This window comes from Panthera pardus, unplaced genomic scaffold, assembly GCF_024362965.1.
Source record: "Panthera pardus isolate Hobbes unplaced genomic scaffold, ASM2436296v1 HiC_scaffold_6, whole genome shotgun sequence".
Taxonomy (NCBI): domain Eukaryota; kingdom Metazoa; phylum Chordata; class Mammalia; order Carnivora; family Felidae; genus Panthera; species Panthera pardus.
This window is the reverse complement of record NW_026526991.1, coordinates 11,332,659-11,355,454: the sequence shown is the minus strand read 5'-3', so window position 1 is coordinate 11,355,454 and position 22,796 is coordinate 11,332,659. Positions and strand designations below refer to the sequence as shown.

At 57.8% G+C, this 22,796-nt stretch overlaps 1 long non-coding RNA gene across 1 annotated transcript in view; it reads left to right on the top strand.

Moving 5' to 3' along the window:
- LOC109265514 (uncharacterized) overlaps positions 1 to 9,974 on the top strand; it is a 28,304-nt gene extending 18,330 nt beyond the window's left edge. Inside the window, exon 2 of the long non-coding RNA XR_008419695.1 lies at positions 9,444 to 9,974. This is a non-coding gene — a long non-coding RNA (uncharacterized LOC109265514). The remainder of the gene's footprint in view (positions 1 to 9,443) is intronic.
- Positions 9,975 to 22,796: the final 12,822 nt, after the last annotated feature.

Genomic DNA, 22,796 nt, shown 5'->3' with positions numbered 1-22,796 from the left:
TGCAAAAAGGACACGGGCTTGCAGTTGAGCAGTCCCACGGTCCTGGGGCATGTGACTCCCTGGGAAGGCGCTCTGGAGGACAGGGGAGTCTACGGCCCCATTTACGGATGAGAGAACCCTACTTTGGCTCCCAGCTTACCCCGAGGATGGCGTGAGGGTCACCTGCCCTCAGACGCACCCTGGCTGGGTCTAGTACGGCTCAGTGCCTCTGCACGTGGCTAAGCGTGGTGGCAGTGGGAGTCGTAGAGAAGCCACATGCCCTGCCCCATCTTCCCCCCCCCCCCCGCCCCCCCCCTGCCCCGGGCTGTGGGTGCTGTGCTCTAGGCTCGCCACACCAGGTGGCAGGCCAGAGGGCCACTGTGAGTCCTGGGATCGCCCCGCCCTAGTTGTGAGACCTTTGGCAAAGTCCCCTCGTCCGCCAGGTCTCCATTCACGCATCTTGTCAATGGAGGGGTGAAGGAATCTTGATGAGAGCAGTGCTGTTGCACAGACAGAAGGAGATAAAACACATGAGGCACCTTAGCAGGCCAATGGCACTCAGGGTCATCATTATTATCTCCTTTAATTCTAACCCTTAAAGCTGGAGATCCCAGGGAGCCTGAAAACACCCCCTGGTGCCTTTGGCCTCCAGGCGGGAATAGTTGTATTACCCCTTTGTCTCACGCTCCCCCTCCGGGCCCAGTGACTTGTCCACACTCCGGTGGGGGGGGGAGGGGGGCATTCTCTTGACACCGTGAAAGGTACAGCCCAGCAGGTCCCTGGTGTCTCAAAAGCACCAACGCCTGGCCCAGGGTGGGGGTGGGGTAGCATTTCACAGCCTACAAAGCCCTTCCTCTTTGCACCTCTCTTACCTCTGGCGTTTTACAGTTGATAAAATCACAAAGTGTCTGCCGGGGAAGCGGGGACGCTGGCCCAGGACTCACAGATGAGAACATGTAGGCTGAGGGAGTCACACGCGGGCCCAAGGCCCTGCCTCTGGGGTGGCCCTAGGAGGAGAGGTTGGGGGGGGGGCGGGGAAGAGGTCGGAATCCGACTCTGCCCCAGTGCCCTGGGCTCTCCCTCCTAGCCCTCCCTCTGTATCCTGCAGAAGATAGAGCCTTCCTGAATGAAGCTCGGGAACGCTGCCACCGTTCAATGAGCTAATGGCGAAATCGGAAACTCAAGGGCTGGTAGCAGAGGCAAAAAAAAAAAAAAAAAAGAAAAGAAAGAAAAAGACAAGCTTTGATTCATGGGCAGGAGGATCAGTGAATGGGGAAGACGGCCTCCAGTAATAGAGGAAATGCCTGAGTGGCACATCCTTCCAGCGGAGTCTCTCCCCGGGAGAGGAAGGTCAGGTTAGCGGAGGCCTCGGTTAGCGTCGGAGCCTGATAGGGGAGGCGAGGGAGCACTGCTGTCAGAGCAAGCCTGGTGAGCCCCATCGGTGAAGTGCAGGGGGGGTACGGGAGGGGGGCAGGTACTGGGGATCACAGGGCTCCCCCAGGTAGGGGGTGTAAAGTCAGCAGGTAGGGGCCAGGCACATAACAGGGGCTCACCAAAGAAAAACACCTGAAAACTCTTATTTTTATTTTTATTTTTAAATTGTTTTTAGAGAGAGCGAGAGCGAGTGAGCAGGGAAGGGGAGGAGCAGAGAGAGGGAGACACAGAATCCGAAGCAGGCTCCAGGCTCCGAGCTGTCAGCCCAGAGCCTGACTCGGGCTCGAACTCACAAACGGTGAGATCATAACCGGAGCCGGACGCTTAACCCACTGAGCCACCCAGGCGTCCCTGCCGCCACTGGTCTTGAATGCACGAATGAGTTAATTTTTACACTCTCGGATCTGGTCTCTAGTGTGTGTGGGCACTACTATCACAGTACAGGTGAGGATTCAGGGATCAGAGAGGGGCAGGGATTTGTCCCAGGTCACACAGCTGGTAGATGGCAGAACTGGGCCTCCAATCCCCAGCTCCTTCACCTTCATCTGGGAGGAGATCGAAATGCATGATGCGGGGGGGGGGGGGGGGGGGGGACAACATTCCAGTGTAAGAAGGAGAGTATTATTGTACCTTGACTACTTCTAGAAGTTTCTTTGACCCTGGTGAACTTCTCTGCAAAGGGACCCTTTCTAAAAAAAAAATTTTTTTTTTTTTAGTGAATTTATTTTTGAGAGTGAGAGAGAGAGAGAGAGAGACAGTGAGCCTGAGCGGGGGAGGGGCAGAGAGAGACTGGGAGAGAGAGAATCCCAAGCAGACTCTGCATTCTCAGGGCAGAGCCCGACGTGGGGCTCGATCCCACCAACCGCCAGATCAGGGCCCCAGCTGAGACCAAGAGTCCGACGTCCCACCGACGGGGCCACGCAGGCGCCCCTGCAAACAAACTCTTTGATAGGAGAGCGGGTGGGGCCTCCCCGTCCCCCAATATTTGGGGTACCTGTCAGTTTCCCAGGTGGACAGAGACTTCCTCTGTGGGCAAGGAAACTCCCCGGCCTGAAACGGGAAAACGAGGGCAATTAACGAAGGTGGTTTGCGCGAAGGGCCTCGGCTTTCGGGGTAACCAGGAAAAGGGGACACTGTATTTTATTTTTTCTAATCACCGCCCCCACCGTGCTCTGTTGGGCTCCGCCTCTCTTGCTGGCTCCTTCGGGACGACACCCCAGGCCCCTTCCATAACCCTCCCATCACTTTCGCTTATTAAAGAGAATAATCTCATCTTCGTTATTAAGACTCAGCCCGGTTCATTTTAAAACGTCGCTCTCCCACGGAACGCGGAGCTCCCCCGTCTGGGGTTGTGTGCGTGCGTGCTCGTGCGTGCGTTCTCATGCACGGGCCTACGTGCGTGCGCCCGTGCAGATGTGCTCGGGTGTGTGCCTCTTCTGGAAGTCGGGGCCGGGAGGAAGTTGCGTCCTCGCGTGACTGCATCCTACGGGCGGGCTGTGCCCGTCTGGGCGGTTCAGACCCGCCGTCCCTTCTGCAGACAGTCCTGTGTCCGCGATGGCGGGTTTGCTACGCCTGTGCCCCATGGTTTTTTTTCTGTATTTCTGGCCCCCCACACCGTAGCTGCTGGCACCCTCTGTGAGGCCGGTGCCTGAAGGCAGGCTCTCTCGGGAGGAGGTGCTGGTCGATGTGGCTCAGACTCAAACTCCGTCTCCTTCTCAGCTCACTGGCAAGTGGGGGTCTGCCCACACCTCCAACTCCTAGGGACCCGGATCTTGGCAGTGGGCCAGGACATTGACTTAAGCCCTGAGTTTCTTAAAGACTTTTTTTTTTTCAAAATTTTTTTAACGTTTATTCATTTTTTGAGAGACAGAACATGAGTGGGGGAGAAGCAGAGAGAGGGAGGGAGATCCAGCATCCGAAGCAGGCTCCAGCCTCTGAGCCGTCAGCACGGAGCCCTACGCGGGGCTGGAACTCACAGACGGCGAGATCATGACCTGAGCCGAAGTCGGACGCTCAACCGACTGAGCCACCCAGGCGCCCCAAGCCCCGGATTTCTACTTGGATGTCTGCTCACATCCTGGAAATCTTCCTGACTGTGGGAGAGGGCAGGGGAGGGGTGGTACGGGGCATTCCAGATCTTCTGGAAGGGCAGCTGGTGCCACGTTCTGTGTTTGTCCCCAGACTTGCACATCCCACGCGTAAATGCTGTCTGCCAGGCTGGCGTTCCTGCCCCTGGCGCCGTGGGAAGTCCCAGGACTCCAAGATTCAGACCTTTGAGATGGTCCTGGAGAATGTAGCGACTTTGTCCTCTATGGTGAACCCTCCCTCCCTCTTCAGCGGGAGGGCGGGATGGGTAAGGCCCAGACCTCACGGCATCCAGTTCCACGAGGTCGTGGACAGCACCGGGCACTGCCGGGGGCTTCAGGGGCACCGGCACGGCGGGTTTCGAGGCTCACACATAGGCTGGCTTGTCAGAAGTGGCCTGGACAGCCCGTGGCAGAAGCGAACGTGAACGTGCATCCGCCTGTCTTCCAAGCCCGAAGCGACGGGTGTGGGTTGTCTGTGGCCGCCCAGAATCGAGTCCTCGTTCTCTGGTCACAGCACCCTGATGTCTTTAGGGAGCAGTTACCTCTTCCCCACCAAACAGCCCTGTCTGGTACCCTAAGCAGGATGTCGGGGGTCCTGCTCTTTGCTTTGTCGGGGGTCTTTGTCGGGGGTCGCCACTATTCCCACTGTTCTCTTCTTGGGCTCTGGGTCACGTCAGGGTCCAGGTGGGGCGTGTGGCCAGCCCTGGGCCTCCCGGGCTTCAGGCTGTGGGGGATCCTCATGCGGCCTCAGCTGACAGGCTCTGGTTCAGTTCCTATGGGGCAGATGCTCGTGTCGCATCAGATGGCCGCTCGCCCCAGCCAGCGTGAACTGACCGTGTCATGGCCCGGCGGCCGGCGAAGTCAGTAGGGTAGGGGCATGGGGGGAGGGGGGCTGTCTGCGCCGTGTTCTGGGGGCCCCGGCCCCGGGGCAGACCGTCTCGTCCTGCGGTTCTGCAGAACTGGGGCCTCGGCAGGGAAAGCCCGGACTCACCACCCTCCTTGTCACCGTTGTCACCCTCAGCCGTTGCTGTTAAGAATGACCATCCTCACTGTTCTGAGCACCCGGGGTGGGCCAGGCCCTTTGTGACAGTGAGGACCCCCCTAATCACGAAAGCAATAGCCATGCACGTTGCCAGGGTTACTCTTCCCGGAACCCGTGGGGAGAGGCGTGTGCCCATTTCACGGATGAGTCAGTTGAGGCGGGGGACTGTTGCTGGGCACGCGTGGGGAGTCCTCGGGTTCCACTCGGTGTGGTCCCTTCAGCGGTGGCAGCGGCTGCTTTCTCCCGGTTTATACTTCCAGGCAGACACGGAAGTATTTGATCCTCGCAGGGACCGCAGTTTGACCCACGGGAGACACACACACGCTCCTCCTGGTGAGGTGGTTTGGATCCTGCTCCTTGTAAAAATCATCCTGGCCCTGTGATTCTAGAGGGAAAGTCCCCGCCTCCCCCGGGGTCAAGCCCGCATCCTGGGGACGAGTGGCACTATCCTCACCAACGCTCTCTAGGCATCGGTGACTCCCAGGTTCCTACCTCCTGTCGGGCCCCTGTCCCGAACTCCAGACTCACGCCTCCGGCCAGCTTCACCCCTGCAGCTGCACGTGGGTGGACAGCTCAAACTCCACGGCCCTCAGCCCCCTGGTCTTCTCCATCCTCCGGTCCTACTTCTCCTGTAGCTCCTTCCACATTGATTACTGGGTTCTCCACTCCTCTCACGCTCCGTCCCGGAGCCCTGGAATCATCGTTGGCTCCTCTCTCCCCCCCGCTCCTTTACCCCGTATCTAACCCATGAGGAAATCCTATATTCGCCATCGATCATTTCTCTCTGCTTTTGTCCTGGTTTGAACCGCAATCCCCCGGCTTATCCCACTGGCTTCCTAATCGGTCCTCCTGCCGCTCTCCCTCCTCCCCCTCCATCCGTTCCCACTGCAAAGACTGAAATGATCCTCTTAAGATGTGAAGTCAGACCTCCCTTCTCTGCCTGAGCCTGGGTGGTGGCTCCCCATTTCACCCCAGGTAAAAATCAAAGGTGTAAGGTAGCCTCCGGGGCCCTTCCTGGCCTGGCCTCGGTATCTCCCAGCTCTCCTCTGCCCACACTGGCTGCCTGGCCATCCCCCAGCACACCAGGCACACTCCTGCCTCAGGGCCTTTGCACTGGCCGCTCCCTCTGATCCCGGCTAAACGCACAGCTCACTCCCTCACTTCCTTTGAGTCCCTGCTCAACAGGCAGGCTCCTTCCTCCCCAGCCACCCTCAGATTGCATCACCCAGACCTCACCCCCAAAACTCCCGAGCCCCTCACCCTGTCCTACTTTGTTTCTTTGTTTGTTTGTTCCATAGAACGGATCGCCTTCTGGCACCTTCTACACTTAAGGAGAGTTAGCTCTGCTGTTTATTGTCCCACTCCTGACACCAACATGTTGGCTCTTCAGGGGCGAAGCTCTTTGCCTGTGTTGCTCACCCACGTGTGACAGGCTTCTGGTACCCTGCCTGCCATAGAGTGTATACTCTACGAATGCCTTCCTTATAGCTTCCCCCTGAGCCTCGACTTTCTCCCTGAAACTCCCACTGTACTAGGTATTGTTCGAATCCCCAGGAGACAAAATGACTCGGGGAGGGGGGGTAGGTTGCTGACCTGGTCTCTGTCCCCACTTCTAGGCTCACTCTTAATCTTGTCCTCACCTTTAAGCTCTATCATCCTTAAAGCCCTCCCAGCCCCCTGCGCTGTCATACCTCCGGGACATTGCACGTGCTGCGTCTCTTTTCACCCCGCGGACTCCCGGGTGTCATTCAAAGCCCTGGTTAGGAGTTACCTCTTCCCTGGCGTCCTCCATGATACTCCCACCCCCCAAAGTCCTGAGAGACTCCTCCCCTCCTTCCTCCGAGTGACTTCCGTGCCTCGTGTGCGTTTCTCAGCGTGTGGGGCCCCCGTCTCACTGGGGCTCGTCTGCATGTACGTTCCGTCATCAGACTGTGAGCTCCTTGAAGGGAGAGGCTGGGCTCTGTGTCCCTGGGACACAGCAGCCGCCTAGCCAAGTGTGTGCTTGTTTGCAAACAGAGCAAATCTGACACGAGCCAGGACAGAACAAAGACTATGCTGAAGACCCTTTCAAGGTCACCGGCTGGCAGGGAATGAACAATGTCTTATTATGTGATCATTTATTTATACTGTTTTCGAGTAGGATTCGAGGCGGCCCGGAATAAAAGGCACAGATGTGGCAAAAACAAAACCCCGTGTCTCGAACGCCTTCTCTCTTTTCCGCGGCTGGCTCTTCCTCCTTGGCCTATGAACAGGCCCGGGTCTCTGTTGTCCTAACAAAAGCACCCCAACCGTCCTCAGGTCTCTGTCCCTGTGCGGCCAGCCTCTCAAGCCGGGCCTCCGATGCCTGCCCCCCCCCCTCCGCTGCCCCCCGCCTCACTTGCTCACCTGTCACGTGACCAGCTCCTAGGTCAGCGGCTACCTCTGTGACTATAGTGGACACAGAGCTCTGGTGGGACCAGACCCCTCGCCATATCTCTCCCCTTCTCCGGCCCCTTGTTTCCCCTGGCTCTCAGGTCGCCACACTCTCGACCTTTCCTTCTATGGCTCGGCTTCTCCTCCCCATCCCCCCTTGTAGGTGGCCTTCCTCTGTCCGTCCCAGGTCCCCCCGCTCCCGGGCCCCTCTCCTACATATTTCCAATGTTCCAATGACTGCGGTTACCCCTGGGATTCGTTAGGGTCATTCTAGAAACAGATGACCCCCCCCGCCCGCCCCTGCCCCAAGCACAGTGTTTCTTTCCCACTTACATAAAGGCCATTCGGCAGCAAGGGGAGGGAAGGGGGCTCTGCTCTCTCTGGTCACCTAGGCCCCTTCCACTTGCCTGCCATTGACCCTGGCTCTGTGCTGCGGGAGGAATATGCCTCTGGACAAGGACAGGTGGACGAGGCTGTGTTGTGGACAAGACTGTGGGGGAGAGCACAGGGCGAGTCAGGTGGCCCTGAGTCCCTGACTCAGCCTGTCTGCTTGGTGTCCCCACCACCGGGCACAGTCAGCCTGTGTCTCTGAACACCCTTTTTCTCTGTCCCGAGGGGAATGTGCCCCTCACCTTTAGACTGTTACGAGGCCCCATGAAAGCACGGACTCACCCTGTGCTGATAGGGAAGTCCTCCGTGGGTGGGGACGAGCTCCCTGCTCCCACATTCGCTCGTTTCTTGGGTCCAGGAGACCCCTCCCAGTCGGCTGAACCCAGGAGTCGGGCACGCGGTTGGAAGGAGTCAAGATCCAGCCGTGGGTGGCTTGCTGCTGGGGACTGTGCGGGGACATCCCGGCCGGAGGGCAGCTGTGTGCCTGGCTCCTCCTTTATAAATTCATGGCCGAGTGTGGGGACTCACCCAGGGGACCGAGTCAGCCTTCCGGCCGGCACTCAGAGCCTATGCCGATTGTCAAATCCATCACCCTCGGTCAATGGCATGACAGTGGGCATATGTCACTGGCTCTTGAAGTCAGACAGGCTGGACCCTTCTGTCCTCTTTAAGGAAAGGGGCGCTGACATTGATGGAGCACCTACTGGGGGCCAGACATTCTCCTAAGTGTTTGACATCCACACTCCCTGAACTCTCACGATAGCCCTGGAAAGAGGGGTGGGTCATCACCCCCATCCACAGACCCGGGCACCAGGACTTGGGAATTGCAGGAAAAGCACGGCGACGAGGAGGCTTCCCAGAGAGCGAATGTTTCCAAGGCGCAGTGGCTTAGTTTTGAGCTCTCCGCTGACCCACATCGTCGACTCTCTTAGGACCACAAGACAGAAAGGCAAGAGGCACGGACTTGGGAACAGGGACACCTGGGCTTACCGCCTCGAGTCCGGCGCTGGCCAGCTGAGCCGTGTTGTACCAGCCACTTCTGCCTCTCGAAGTCTCAGTTTTCTCATCTGTCAAATGGGCACAGCTATGCTGCTCTCTGAGGGGCGAGTCAGAGAGCTTTTTAGCAAACCGTCAAGGTCTGTCATGTAAGCTGTCGTCTCCTGCTTAGACGCTTCTTAGGGGCTTCTCCTGTTTGCTCTGGCTCCTTCCTCGGCAGCCTCTTCTCCGCACGGCAGCCAGAGGGACTTTCTGGGGGAGACACAGAATCAATTCACGTCACATCCTTGCTTAAAGTCTTTAAGTGGGTTCACATGTGTGCCAGGTACCCTGAATAATCTGGCTCTGCCTTTAGCTGTCTGTCTCTTCAGCCCCCCTTGGCCTCCTTTCTGTTGTTTCACTGCACTATGCTCTCTCCCGCCCCAGGGCCTTTGCACCTGCTCGCCGCGCTCCCTGGAACGTGCACTTCTCTCGCTCTTTGCCTGGGCAGCACCACACCTCCTTCGGATTGCTGCAGAAACCTTATGCTCAGGGAGGTTTCTTTCTTGCTGCCTTTATCTAAATTAGGTCCCCTGGTTTTCTTCTCTTGTCACACTCGGTATGCTTCTTTCACCTCGCACAATCCATCGTTGGAGTTTTACTCGTGCCCGCGGTTTTTGTGTTGATGTCTGTCTCCCTCTCAGAATGTGAACTCCATGGGGACAGGCGCCTCCTCCCCTCTGCCCGCCACCATGGTGCCTGGCACCGAAGGGCACTTGAACGAACGGAACTGCTTCCTGCTGTTTCCCCAGGCCGCCCTCAGCGGCTGTTACCCGTCCTGGGCTAGAAAGTGTGAGAGTGAGCACGAGTCTGGCCCAGATGCGGCGGCCGACAGGCAGCCCAGAGCTCTTCCCACCCCCCCCCCCACCCCAGATCTCATTTCACCCTCGTGACATGTAAGCCTCGATTTCTTCGTTCGTGAAACGGAGAGCTGGGTTGGAAAGTCCGACGTGATAAGGGATAGAAGCATCCGGCGCCGTGAGGGTATTTTAAAAACGCTGCTCCGTCCCCATTTTACCAACGTCCTCGGTCCCTCCGGGACTGGTGTTTCGCCCATTTTGCAGGTGGGGATGCCGAGGCCCAGAGAAGTTGAGCAGTTAGCCCAAGGGCACAGCGGCAGAGCTGGGCACGAGACGGGGTCCCCCGCATTCTGCGTGCGATCAGCGTGCCTCGTCCACCTGCCAGGCGACAGCACCGGCTCCAGGATCCTCCCTGCAGGAGCAGGTGCAGAGAAGGCGCTCCTGTGCTCACGGGCCCCGAGGAGAAGCCGGACGCGTCTCTCATACCCTGGCCTCCGGTCTCAGAAGAGCAGCTGGAGCATCTCTCTCTCCTGCCTCCGTCCCAAGTCCCCTCCTCGCAGCCTCCCGAGACGGGACCGCGGCCACCTCCGCAGAGCCAGCCCCAGGGGACCAGGTCTCCTCTCCCCGGGACCACTGGGACACCGCTCGGTGACTGACCTATATTCCGCTCCACTGCTATTTGCCGTCTTTGTCGCCTCCCGCCCAGCACGCAACCCCACCCTGCCCAAACACTCCCGTCCCTCCAAGGACGTTGTAAAAATAAAACGATCACAACCTGGCCCTCGGGGAACCTTGGCTTTACGGTACGTCCTGCTCCGCGGCGGGGCGTGGCGTTCGCAACCCAGTTTGCAGCCGGGGAAGAGGACCCAAAGCAGGGGGGCGTGGGGAGGGGAGGGGAGAGGAAGGTACTCACCCGCGCTCGCGGGGGCGGGTGGATGCGGAAGCGGAAGACAGCGGGGGAAGGCCAAGGGGAAGGGGAGACACCGAAAGGGGTGAGAAGTCGCAGGGACCCCAGGGTAACAAGGTTGGGGGCTCAGATGCCACCCGGAGCCAGTGGAGCCCCAGAAAGGGCGGCGGGCAGGTGGAAGCAGGGCAGAGAAGGTCCTGGAAGAGAATCCGTGGAAGGGAAGGGCCGGACGGGAGAAGGGCGCAGAAGATGCGCCAATGGCCGAAACTGAGCTCCCCGGACATCGGACCGGGCCCTTTGTGGAAAACAGACACCGCGGACGTGAGAGAGTCCAGGAGGCGACCAGCCTGAAGGCTGCAGATTTGGGGGGGGGGCGGGGTCTGGGCGGCAAGACAGGAAGCAAGTTCACCTTGAAGTGGGAGGTCGTTGCCCTGAAAGGGGGCCCAGCTTTTATCTTTGCCGGGGTGTCATTTCTCCCAGAGTTTTCCAGAAAACTCTTCAAGCCCAGCAACTCCGGGCTCCGTTATGTTTGATGGTCTGTTCTTACTGGCAGAGGCAGGATTTGCACCCGGGACTCTGTGTTCTCCAAGCCCCGGCTCTTACTGAGGGCCCCCCCCCCCATTGCCTCTACAGTGGAGCGACTGGGGATTTCAGCCAGTCCTGAAGGAGGGTGGGGTTGCTGAAGCAGGAGTGGGGAGGGAGGGCGTCCAGGCGGGCCTGCTGTATGGACCACATGGAAATGGAAAATGGAGGGAAAGGCAGCTGTGCGGGGTGTAGCACTTTCCATCCCTGTCCCGTGCCTTATCTTGTGCCTTATCCGTTCCTCCCTCCCTGCCGCTCAGCACCACCTTTTCTGTCCCTTTTGTAGCAGCAGCCCTTCTAGAATCTTCCACACTACCTTCCACTCCTCAGTCAGGCGGCTCACAGAGCTCCCGCCCTCCCTACGAAGGCCTTTCCTCATCTTGCCCACCTGGACAGTGCCTTACTTATCTGCCAGGGCCCAGGATGAAGGTCGCCTCCTCCAAGAAGACTTCCATAGTTAGTTAGGCTATGCTAACTGCTAGCAAAGCACTCCAGGGCCCCAGCGGCTTCACAAAGGAAGTTTCTCGCTCAGAGCGGCAGGTGAGTGAAAGCTGGCTGGGGCGAGGCGGGGGGGCTCTGCTCCACGGTTACATGGGGGCTCGGGTTCCTCCTGGGCAGCGGCTCCATCATCCTCTAGGACAGAGGTTGGCAAACTATGACCGGGGCTTGTAAATAAAGTTTTATTGGGACACAGCCACGCCCACCTAGTAACATATCCTCTAAGGCTGCTTTAGTGCTGCTATGGCAGCAGCATTAAGAAGCTGAGACAGGGGCGCCTGGGTGGTTTAGCCGGTTCGGCGTCTGACTTCAGCTCAGGTCACGGTCTCGCGGTCTGTGAGTTCGAGCCCCGCATCGAGCTCTGTGCTGATGGCTCAGAGCCTGGAGCCTGCTTGGGATTCTGGGTCTCCCTCTCTCCCTGCCCCTCCCCCGCTCATGCTCTGTGTCTCTCTCTCTCTGTCAAAAATAAATAAATATATAAAAAAAAGCTGAGACCAAGAACTGTGGCCGTAAAATAAGAATATTTGCCCTCTGGCCTCTCTGGAAAACATTTGCTGATCCTTGCTGTGGGGCTCTGGAGGCCTAGGGAGAGAGAGCGGGGAGGTTTCTATGGGCCAGACTGGGTGTCCTTTGGGCCCACATTCCACTGGTGACAGCTGGCCACGTGACCCCACTGTGCTGCAGGCAGCTGGGACCTGTGTTCTTCCTGGTGCTTGGGACGAAGAGGAAGCAGGGTCTGGTGAACACATAGCCTCGTCCCTCCACACCCCTCCTCCTTGGCTTTGAGCCTCTTCTCCCCCTGCTCCCTGCACACCTGCCCCCAAGGGATGGGTAGCCCTGTGTCCACGAAGGCTGAGACCGTGCCTGTCTTGTTTATCGCTGTCTGCCCCAGGCTCGGCGCAGAATACGTGTTCTAGAAATTGTATTGAAGAAAGGAATGAATTGTTTCTGTCCTGTCTGCTCCCGGTGCCCTTTGTAAATACCTCGGATCTGGCACTGACCTCACTGTATTACACTCATCCTGTGCCTGTTTTCCCCATTGCCAGATCCTGGTCTCTGTGCCACCGGTTTCTTTCCAGGTGTCGCCTGTGTGGTGACAGCATGCCAGGCCCTGGGCATGTCTTTGGGAACAAAGCCGCGTCCTCAGGGGGCTTACGGTCCAGTGGGAGAGACGGCCAACGGGCAGAGAATCACACGATCGTGCAAATAAATTTAAAACGACCTCGGTGATCACATGCTCTGAAAGAAAGGGCCTGAGTAGCTGCTCTGAGCGCATCCAAGGAGAGATGAGCGAATCCGTGATTCAGGGAGGGCTCCCCTGAGGAGGTGACGTTTGGGCTGTAACCTGTTGCACACGCCGACGTGAACCGGGTGGAGGGAAGACGGGCAGGGGGAGCAGCCTAAGCAAAGGCCCAGTGGTCAGGGAGACCATAACCTCACCCGGGACAACGGCGACGTCATTAATGTTATTATGGCTCAGACCACAGAGCGCTTGGTATGTGACGGACCGCGGATTAAGCTCTTTACGTGTATTATGTCAGTTAATCTGCATGATGCTATGAGAGAGGCACTCACCGGAGCCCGGGCTGTTAACGTCCAGCCCACACTCGTTCTGTCCGCCCCAGAGGTGCCCCGGGCACAGGTCTCCTTCTTGTCTGCCGTCTGCGAGGGGTGGGCTGGAAGGGCCGGGGGGGTCCACACTACTTCCCAGGAGTGCCCTTGGCAATGACACATGAGAACTGGGGGGCAGATATCCCAGCTACCTCGCCCCTAGGTGGGGGATTCTGCAGCCCCAACAGCAGAGGTGCCCGGCTGATACGTCGGCCCTGTTGCCCACAGGAGTAGCTCCCCGCTCAAGCCACACTTCATTGGCTTTTGTTCCCTCCCCGCTGTGCTCCTGGGGTCACCTCCAAAATTACTTGCTCCTGAACATTTGTCTCCGGGGCTGTTTGTGGAGTAAGCAGAGCTGAGCACTGGTTTGTTTTATATATATATAAATTTTGTAAACGTTTATTTACTTTTGAGACAGAATGCGAGTGGGGGAGGGGCAGGGAGAGAGGGAGACCCAGAATCCGAAGCAGGCTCCAGGCCCCGAGCCGTCAGTGCCGAGCCCGACGCGGGGCTCGAACCCACGGACCGTGAGATCGTGACCTGAGCCGAAGTCGGAGGCTCAACCGACCGAGCCACCCAGGCGCCCCGAAACTAAGACACTGTTAAGGATCCCATCTAATAGATGAAGAGTTAAGTAAACACAGAACGGATGGAGGGTCTCTGAAGCCAAAGCACCCACTGTGTGTACGTGTGTGTGCGCGTGCGTGCGTGGGCCTGTGTGGGTGCGACACCACAGTGGAGGCCGGGGAGGCGTGTGCGCGGCCAGGACGAGGTTTTTGGGTCATTGGCTTCGGGGCACAGGAGGAGGACGGCTGGCAGTCGCTGGGGGTGCCCTGGGGACCTGCCACGGAGCTCACTCACAGGTCTCTAGAGCTCTGGGAGGGCACCACGAAGGCCAGGGAGGAACTGGGCGTCAGAGGGGCTGGGTTCCCTGCACCCGGCCCACAGTGTTCATCTCAGAAAGGGGGACGCACACTTGGTGTCTAAGCGCTCCCCTCCCCATGCCCCTTTCCTGCCCTCTTATGTCCCAGGGTCCCCCACGCCTGCCCCCTGCCCCGGGACCTCCATTAGGGAGGGTCTGTGCCCAGAGCCCGGCACCCCCCGCAGCCCAGCTGGGGGCTGGCGGCTGCAGGGGGAAGGCCAGCCGGGCCTCCTGACCGGGCAGGCCCCAGAGGCCAGCACGTGGCCGGCCGGGTGCCGGCTGTTTCTGTCCCAGCGCCCTCTGCGGCCCGCCACCGCCCGAGCAGATGGTCTCGGAAGGGAGCACGGACTGATCGGGGTCAGGAGGGTCCGTCGGCCCATCTTCTGCTCTGTCTCTGCAGGCGCCTCTGCCCTTGCCACTGTCCTGGAGAGGCCGACGAGCTCAGCTGGCCTGGGGCACACTGCACAGCACGGTGAGGGGTAACGTGACGCGGCCCAGGCGTCCAGGAGTGCCGGGCCTGGGGGCCGTGCATCCTGGGGGCTTTGGTGTAGCCGTGGCGGGACTGGAGGGTGGGAGGGTGGCAGGAGGGTGGCAAGGGCTGCGGGCCACCCTGCGGATGCCTCAGGGAGATAGCCCCTCGCTGGGTGGCTTGTGGACCCCAGTGGAGGTCCCCACCGGAGGGAGTCGAGGGAACTCACACTTGCTGAGAGCCTTGTCATCAGTTAAGGGTTACCTCGAGCTATTACCCGCCCCTCACCACCCTGTCATAACCCCTGCGTCCATCCTTCCTGGGGGACCTTTCCCCAGCACCCCCCTTCCGGTGAGTTCTAGTCCCCAAAGTCCAGTGTTTACTATGCGGTCGTCCCTTGCACACCGTCAAGGACAGCCGCTTCCCTGCAGGCCCGTTCTCGAACATTCCCAGCTGTGGTGTCCTTCCTGGGCCTGCCCCCCCGGGCTGCGTCTCAGCGACCAAAAGAGCACGGGTTCCGGGTGGATTCTAGTCCATGACTGAACTTGAGTGGTGGGCTTCAGTTAAGCCTCCGTCTCCTCATCTGGAAAGTGGGGAAAATCATGCCCCCCCCCCCCCCCCCGGCAAGGCCCTGAGGCTCGAGACGTGGGTTGTGAATGCTGAGCACAGAGAAGAACAAGCCTTCCCTCCTTGTTAGCCAAGTGGCTGGGGTAGGTCCACCTCCCTGGGCCTCAGCTCCCTCGGCTGTAAAATGGGCTTGGCCTGCCCTGTCTGGGGAAGGGAGGGGGGGAAGGGAAGGCATTGGCGTGTTAGCTGCAGGGGCTATGCACTGGGACATCTCGCGATGAGAGGTTTGGGTAGATGAAGGTGCCTCCCCACCCCGGCCCAGCTGCAGTCTGGGGTCTTAAGAGCCTCTCCTGCCCCACGTGGCTCTCGCACCCTCTGTCTCTCATTTCCAAGGGTCAGTGGAAGCCCCCCTCAGGCCCTGGCTCTGATTTTGCAGCCCACTGATGGGTCCGGTGCTGGGTCAGTCCTGCGTGGGGCCCTCGGGGCTGCCCCTGCTGTGACCGAAGTCGGACGCTCAACCGACTGAGCCACCCAGGCGCCCCTCAAGGCTCATCTCTGAGCACCTGTTCACCAATGCGTTGTATCTGCGACCCTTTCAGGGGCGGTGGTCCCAGTGCTCGGCAGAGGAGGGCAGGTGGAAACCCCGGGAGAGTGAGGGCAGGGGAGGAGGCTCTGTGGAATCAGGGCTGCTGCTCCTCTCTGCCTCAGGACCTTTGAACGTGCTGTGTCTGCTGGTTGATAAGCCATTTCCCTGTTTCGCTGCGGGGCTCCTGCTTGTTCACACCTCAGCAGAGAGGCTTTTGCTAGACAGCCTCCTCCCCAAGGTAAACCAGGCCTCCTTGAAAATCTTATTCAGAGGGCTTTGAAATCTTATACCCCCTCGAGCTGCTTTTACAACCTGGTTATACGTGTGTTTGTGAACCTGCTTATTGTCTCTCCCTCATGAGACCGTACGCTCCATGAGGCAAGGCGAGGGGCCTCTCCAATCCTGTTCGGCCCAGAAGATCCTGCCCATAAAACAGGGCCTGGCACGTGGCTGGTGCTCAAAAGGCCAAGGTCTGTGGAGACACACTGTCCCCGTGCCTGGTGCTGTTCACTAAGCCCTCTTGCCCGCGGGCCGTGCGTTAGTCCAACCTTACAATTACAGAGGCCCCTGAGGCTTGGGCCCTCCCCAGGAGGCAAGAGGTAGGCTCGAACCCAGGTCTCCCAGCCCCCAGTCGGGTCCCCCCAGTCTTCTCTGGACCACGGTGGGCCACATCCCAGAGCTCACTTGTGGGGAGACTCAGGCCTCCCAGCCCCAGAGCTCCTTTGGATGAAAAGTGGGGGGCAGCAGACTCGGACCCTGGGGAACGTACAGGATGGGCCGAGAGCAAACACAATCGTGGCAGTAACACGAGTGGTGACTGTTCCAGCGTGACTGAGGGTTTGTCCGGTACGGATGGCCAGGTCATGAATCCTGGCCAATCGGGGGAGGTGATATTAAGGCCCAGAGCAGTGAGGTGACTTGCGCAAGGCCATTCAGCGAGGACGCGCCTGAGCAGAGATCTGAACCCAGAGCTGTCTGACTCCAGAGCCTAGAAGGTTGGTCTCGGGGCTGTTGCTGCCTTCTGCCTGGAGAGCAGGCAGGGGCTGAAGGGCGGCTGATGCGAAAGGGCCAACCTGGCACAAAGCGGGGCTCTCAGGGCCAAGTGCTCCTGCTGTGCCCTCTTCCACTTTGGTTCCAGAGCCCCGACACCCCCCGGGAAAGGGAGCCCCTGTTGGATCCATTGAGGACGCAAAGGGCTGGGGACACAAAAGGCTCCCAGATGTCTAGAAGGCGGCCTGAGGTCACAGAAAGAGGCCTGAGTCGGAGAGACCCCAGGTTGGAGTCCTGACTTACCGGCCAGGTGAGTCACCTCACCGGCTGGGCTTCACTTGCCTCTTGCGTGACATTGGGCGCAAAGCGTCCAACTCGATGTACAAAGTGACATCGAGAACCCGTGTGTGAATTGCCGATACATGGCTCCTGGCGCTGTTTCTCGAACTTCGCTTGAGAACTTTCTTTTGCACCGGCAGGGATCCACCATGACCCGGGTCCTGCGTGCTCCCGGTTTGAATACCACCTTGCAAATGATACCGCGCCCAAGAAAGTTCTGGACTCGTTCTGAGCCCGTGAACTCGCCCTAGTCCTGGGCTGCCATAGTCGGTGCTTCCAAATGGAACGCGCTGCCAACCGAGAATTGGGTAAGTTTGATCCTCGGACAGCTCTTCTCTGAAGGCTCGTACTCTGCATACGGACATCAGGGTGGGGGGCGGGGGTGAGTCAGAGGCAAGCCAAGAGTCGCGATGTCCACCTACAGACTGAAGCCCTGACTTTACCCAGCCTGCGGGAACCAGAGCCGGCCGGTCCTCCAGTTCTGTGTGTAGGGCCAGGCCTCAGCCTATCTTGATTTTATTTACTCCCCCCAAAACCAGAAATACATTTTAGTTTTTTTTTTTTTTAACGTTTATTCATTTTTGAGAGACAGAGCGTGAGCAGGGGAGGGGCAGAGAGAGGGGAAGACGGAGAATCCGAAGCGGGCTCCAGGCTCCGAGCTGTCAGCCCAGAGCCCGACGCGGGGCTCGAACCCATGAACCGTGAGATCACGACCCGAGCCGAAGTCAAACGCTCAACCGAGCCACCCAGGCGCCCCGAAACAACATTTGAGTTTTTAAGCCACAACGGAAAAGCAGCAGGTGCAAGGGAGGTACCTGCCACGTGGGGAGTGTGGGCCTCCTCCCCGCCCTCCCCCATCCCGCCCCCCCCACCTCCACCCTGAGCATCCCCTGACCTTTGATGGTGGAAAGTCTTGCCCAAGTCCAACCTATAACCTTCAGAACAGGGTCCCCTGGACTGTGAGTACAGTGGACGAAGCTCTTGGGATTTGAGGAAAACAGATAAGCTTTGAGCACAGCTGGGCTGTAGCTTCTTTTTTTCCACCCTCCCCCCCCCCCTCCCCTTCAGCTGTGGCAGCTTGCTCCTGATTTCTCTGGAAAGGCAGCTCCTAATTAGAATGGATCGAAGAGTCTTTGCTCCAGCTTTGTTCTCAGTCTCGATTGAATCGTTGCTTTAGGACTTAATCTGCTGCAGTCGCTGGTGGGCTAGGACCCTTGGCTCTCTGGGCTGCCTCTCAGGCTCAGGCAAGCTGGCACCCGGAGGTGGGGGGGGGTACCCTGCTGGCACCCGGAGCGGGGGGCCCAAGAGCTCTGCATCACACCCCTGCACCTCTCCTTCCAGCTTCCTTTTCTGCTCTATTTTTCTCCACACCTGCTTTCTCTCCCTTGAATTTCCTTTCATTAACAACCCAAGGCTGTCCAGGGTGCCAAGTCCCCGCTGGTGGGAGTGCAAATTGGTACAATTGCCGTGGAGGGCAATTTGTCAAATGCTATTAAAAGCCTTAAAAAAAATGCATAGGCTCTGACCTGGAGAGGCCCCTTCTAGGAATTTGTCCTAGAATATAATAATTGGACAGGGGTCCACAAATCTGTGCAAAAGGCTGTTGCCCTCAGTGCTTTTCATGAGTGACAACTTGGAAACCTGGAACTCCTCTCCAGGGGGCCGTGAACAATGACCATGTGATAAACCAACCATAAAAGAACCTTTTGGAGCTGATTGGAGAAATCTGAGATGTTGACTATCAGTGGCTCCTAAGGAACGACTTATTAATTTTATCAGGTGTGATAATGGCCTCGGTACTGGTTTAGAGACACGTGACAGGAGGGTCGGTGTCTGGTTTAAGCTGTTGTAACAACAGGATCGGGGAAGGGAGATAGGAAGAAGCAATTCTGGCCAAATCTGGCAAGTTCTGAATCCGGCTGCCAGGTTAGTGAGTCCCCACCACGCTCTTCTAATTTTGGGCACGGTTTAAAATTTTCATGATTTTAAAAAGAAAGAAAATGGCCATGTAAAACCCTATTTTTTTTTTTTTTTGACCTGAAGTGACGTCCACAAGATACTGCTAAGTGGGAAGAGAAAAAATCCCCAAGAGCATACGTGGCATTATCTGATATTTTTGGTTTCACAAATATACATGGAACGTTATATGCAGAAGAAAAAGGAGGGAGCACACCCACCGGAATGTTAATGGTGGCCATTTCCGGTGGGAGGGTATGAATAATTTCCACTTTCTTCTTTATGCTTCTTGAGCGTTTCTGACTTGCTTTTCCTTTTGCAGTACGCATACGTTATTACGCTTATAAAAAAAAAAAAGCCACAGTTACTAGAGAAAATTTGGAAATGACCTGCTATACATTGGGCATTATTATACACCAGGCCTCACAAAAAAGGAGGTTTGACATATCTTAATTCACACGCGGTAATTGGCCAGGTTGATGCTAGGACGCCCGTTAGATAGATGGGCAGCTGACCACCAGGGAGGGTAAGTGCTTTGCCTATGGACACACAGCTGCATTTCTCGAAAATAATTTTTTTAACCTTTATTTCTGAGAGAGAGAGAGAGAGAGAGAGGCAGAGTGTGAGTGGAGGAGGGGCAGAGAGAGAGAGAGAGACACAGAGACCAAAGAAAGCAGGCTCCGGGCTCTGAGCCATCAGCACAGACCCTGACGCGGGGCTCAAACTCAGGGGGTCAAATCTCAAACTGAGATTATGACCTGAGCCCAAGTCGGATGCTTAGCCGACTGAGCCACCCAGGCGCCCCCTCGCGCACTTGGATTTCTAATTCCACTCTTCTGATGGGAAGCCGGTGCTCTTGCCACAGAAGCCCAGCTTCTTCTAGAGGAATTTAAGGAGTATCAGGCGGGAGCCCTGCCCTCCAGGACCCGACACTGTCTTGACCCCTAGTCTCCTGCTTCCATGCTGTGCTCTTGAGTCACCTGCCTCTGCCCCGAGAACCAGTGACATAGCAGCTTTCCCAAGGACGCATCCCCCCAACCGCCGCGCACCTCCCAGGTGAAACTTGAACGCTGCCCCTTTGATATTTTCTCCTAATGAGCCTTCCCGGGCTTCTTGCCTTTTAGGGTGGAAACAAGCCCTCTGCTATCTGCTTCATATTTATCAGCTTGCTTTACTGGCAGAGCAGAAGAGTGAACGGGCATTGTATACATAAATATCATAAAATCCACAGAGGGCTGGCGCGGGCCTGAGTTCTTAATCCAGGCTCCATCGCTAACAATTTGCAACCCAAAGAAGTCACTCTCTCTCTGTTTTCTCTGTCTCTAAAAGTAAATAAAGGATAATCCATTAGAAGAAATCAATTGGCGTTCTGAGGAAAGGAGGGGGCATAGATTCTCCAAGTTGGGCCGAAAATACAATGTTTCCCAAGGTTTTGTCAGTGGTGGATGTGGACAAAGCCGTCTCCACCCCACCCCACCCCATCAGACCTCAGCTGGGGTACAGTGACATCTCTTACCTGGTCTCCAAGCTCCGTGGTTTGTTTGTCCTTCTCCCCAGCTCTCCCCTGCCGGCCACCCCTCAGTCCTTGCCCTACCCTGCATGCAGTTTCCAAGAGGGGCCCCAGCGTCATGCCTCAGGGCCTTTGCACATGCAGTCCCCTTTGTCTAGAATTCTCTTCCCCAGCTAGCGTCAGGTATTTTCCTGCAAGGTCCCTGGAAACTCTCCCTGCTCACCCGAGCTGAGCTCCTCAAGGGCACAACCTCAGTTATCTCCAGTATGCAGCCGGGCTCTGCACAGAGGCGGACGCAGGAAAGGGGCAGGCGAGGGCAAAACAAAAATCTTCTCTCTGTATCTCCAGGATGGGCAAAACGTGTCTAATAGATCTGGGTTAGAATTGCTGCTTTTTAAAAAAAATTTTTTTAAATGTTTATTTATTTTTGACAGAGAGAAAGACAGAGCATGAGCAGGGGAGGGGCAGAGAGAGGGAGACACAGAATCGGAAACAGGCTCCAGGTTGAGCTGTCAGCACAGAGCCCGACGTGGGGCTCAAACTCACGAACCGCGAGATCATGACCTGAGCCGAAGTCGGACGCTTAACCGACTGAGCCACCCAGGCGCCCTAGGGTTAGAATTGCTTCTATCCCCGGGATACGGTGACTCTGTGCTTACTGCCACCACAGTTTGGGACGGGACGCTGTTCAATAGTCTCCGTGTCAAAAGCCAACGTTTTATCACTAAAACGAATGTATTTTTACATGGACGCTGCAGGTTACCTCCTGCCCCTGAGTCCTTGCAGAAGGTGACCTAACCAAATCACCTATCTCAGCCTGGAAAACCACAGGGCTGGTTCTCATGGCGGAAGTGTCTCCATGGTGAACCGCGGAGTCTGGGGGCCACCCGCCCGGGGGCTGCCTCCCACACCATCCGCATCAGAACGGGGAACCTTTCGTGGTGGGTCCCCAGCAAAGGACTCAGCAGGGGAGGTGCCTGAGTGTCACGGAGACATCGCGTTTATGTTTCTGAACACTGACTCCCAAACTCTACTGGCCCCTGGGTCCCCAGCCTCCCACTGGCCTGGCCTTCCTCTGCCCTCTTGGTGGGTGAACCCCAGCCAGGTCCGCAAGCAGCAGGACCTGGCAGGGGTGCTTTTTCTCCCTCCCTGGCTCACCCTCTGCTCTCTCCTGCTCTATGGCCATTTATCAGACGGTGATTTCCCCGCTTAACTGGACCGCTCTCCCTCACGCTGCTAGAGGGAGGGAAGGGGTTTTTCTTGTACTCAGTGACTGATCCCCGGTTCGCAGAACAGGCACCGGCACATAGTAGGTGTTCAGCAAATGTTGACTGACTAAATCTGCAGACCTGGCGTGCATCTCCTAAATGTTTGCTGAGAATGGGCTCTCCAGGCAAGTGAAGAAATTGATAACCACTGACGAGATTCCCCCCAAATAGTGTGTGTGTGTGTGTGGGTGGGGGGGGGGGCACTGGGAGTCCATAACAGGTATGCTGGTTTCCACTGGCTTCCTGTTGCCTTTGCAATAAAATCCAAGTTCTTTCCAGTATGGCCTCTGTCTTTGTACCTCCTTCCGCTCTTCCCAGCAAACACCGGACTACACCTCACAAGCCTTAAGTTCCTGGACGCTCCGAGCTCGTTCACACCTCAGGGCCTTTGCACTTGCTGTCCTTGCTGCCTCGTCCCTCAGACGGTCCCATGGCTGTGGGGCCTCAGCTCAAATGCCCCTTTTCCTTAGAGTCCTTCCTGCCCCCCCCCCGCCCCCCAACCCAGTTACCCCACCACGGGTCACAGCTGCTTTTTTATTGTCTGCCTAGCACTTAGCAAGGTGTGAAACCATCTCGATCATTTATTTACTCATGCTACCCGTTTCTTGGAGAATCTTGACCATCTTACTGCTCCTAACTGCTTTATTCTGTCGCGCTCTGTTGAGCTCCCCTTCCCGCTGGGGCTCCACGCAGGGCGATCCCACACCTCTCAGGGGCTCTTGGTGATCGGAACTCAGACCGGACCGGTTCAAAACTCGGTCTGGGCTCCGAGCTTCTCTACAGAAGGGGCGGGAAGTGGGGAGCAAGAGCTTTCTCTTGTCCTCTCTCCGGGGGGACTGGGAGCAGAGGGGTCAGGGGAGGCCGGCTTCTGTCTCCCCTGCCTGGTCTCGATCTGTTTCCATCTGCTGCGGTCTCCGTGGAGAGGGGTGCCTGGTCGTTTTGGGACCTCCTCCGCGGCGGCCCCTCCTCGGGAGGGAGCAGCCGTCTCCCCCTCCAGCCCTGCCAGCAGGCCAGGCCCCAGCCTTTTCCGGGTGGGAAGCAGTGCCCTTTGCCCAGGATCTGTCCGGAAGGGGCCCGCCGACTCTGCCTCTAAGAGCCCTCTGGGGGTCGTGTGCAACTGAGTCGGGAGAAGCACAGGCTTCTCCCCACCAAGTCCCCCTGAGCAGGCACAGCTCTGGAACGTGCGTGTCGAGCTCCCCCAAGGACACCCCCAGCACCCCGTGCCTGCAGCTGGCACTAGGTTCCTACAGCTCAGCGGGCATCCAGCAGGGGGGAGTGAGGTTCCAGCCTCTTGCTGGCGGTGCCCTCTGCCTCGGGAGGGTTCTCTGGGGGCGGTACCCGCGTGCCAACACCACATCTACCCTCACTGGCTGCTCAGCTTGCTTCTACCAGCAGGGAAAGGCGAGGCGCAC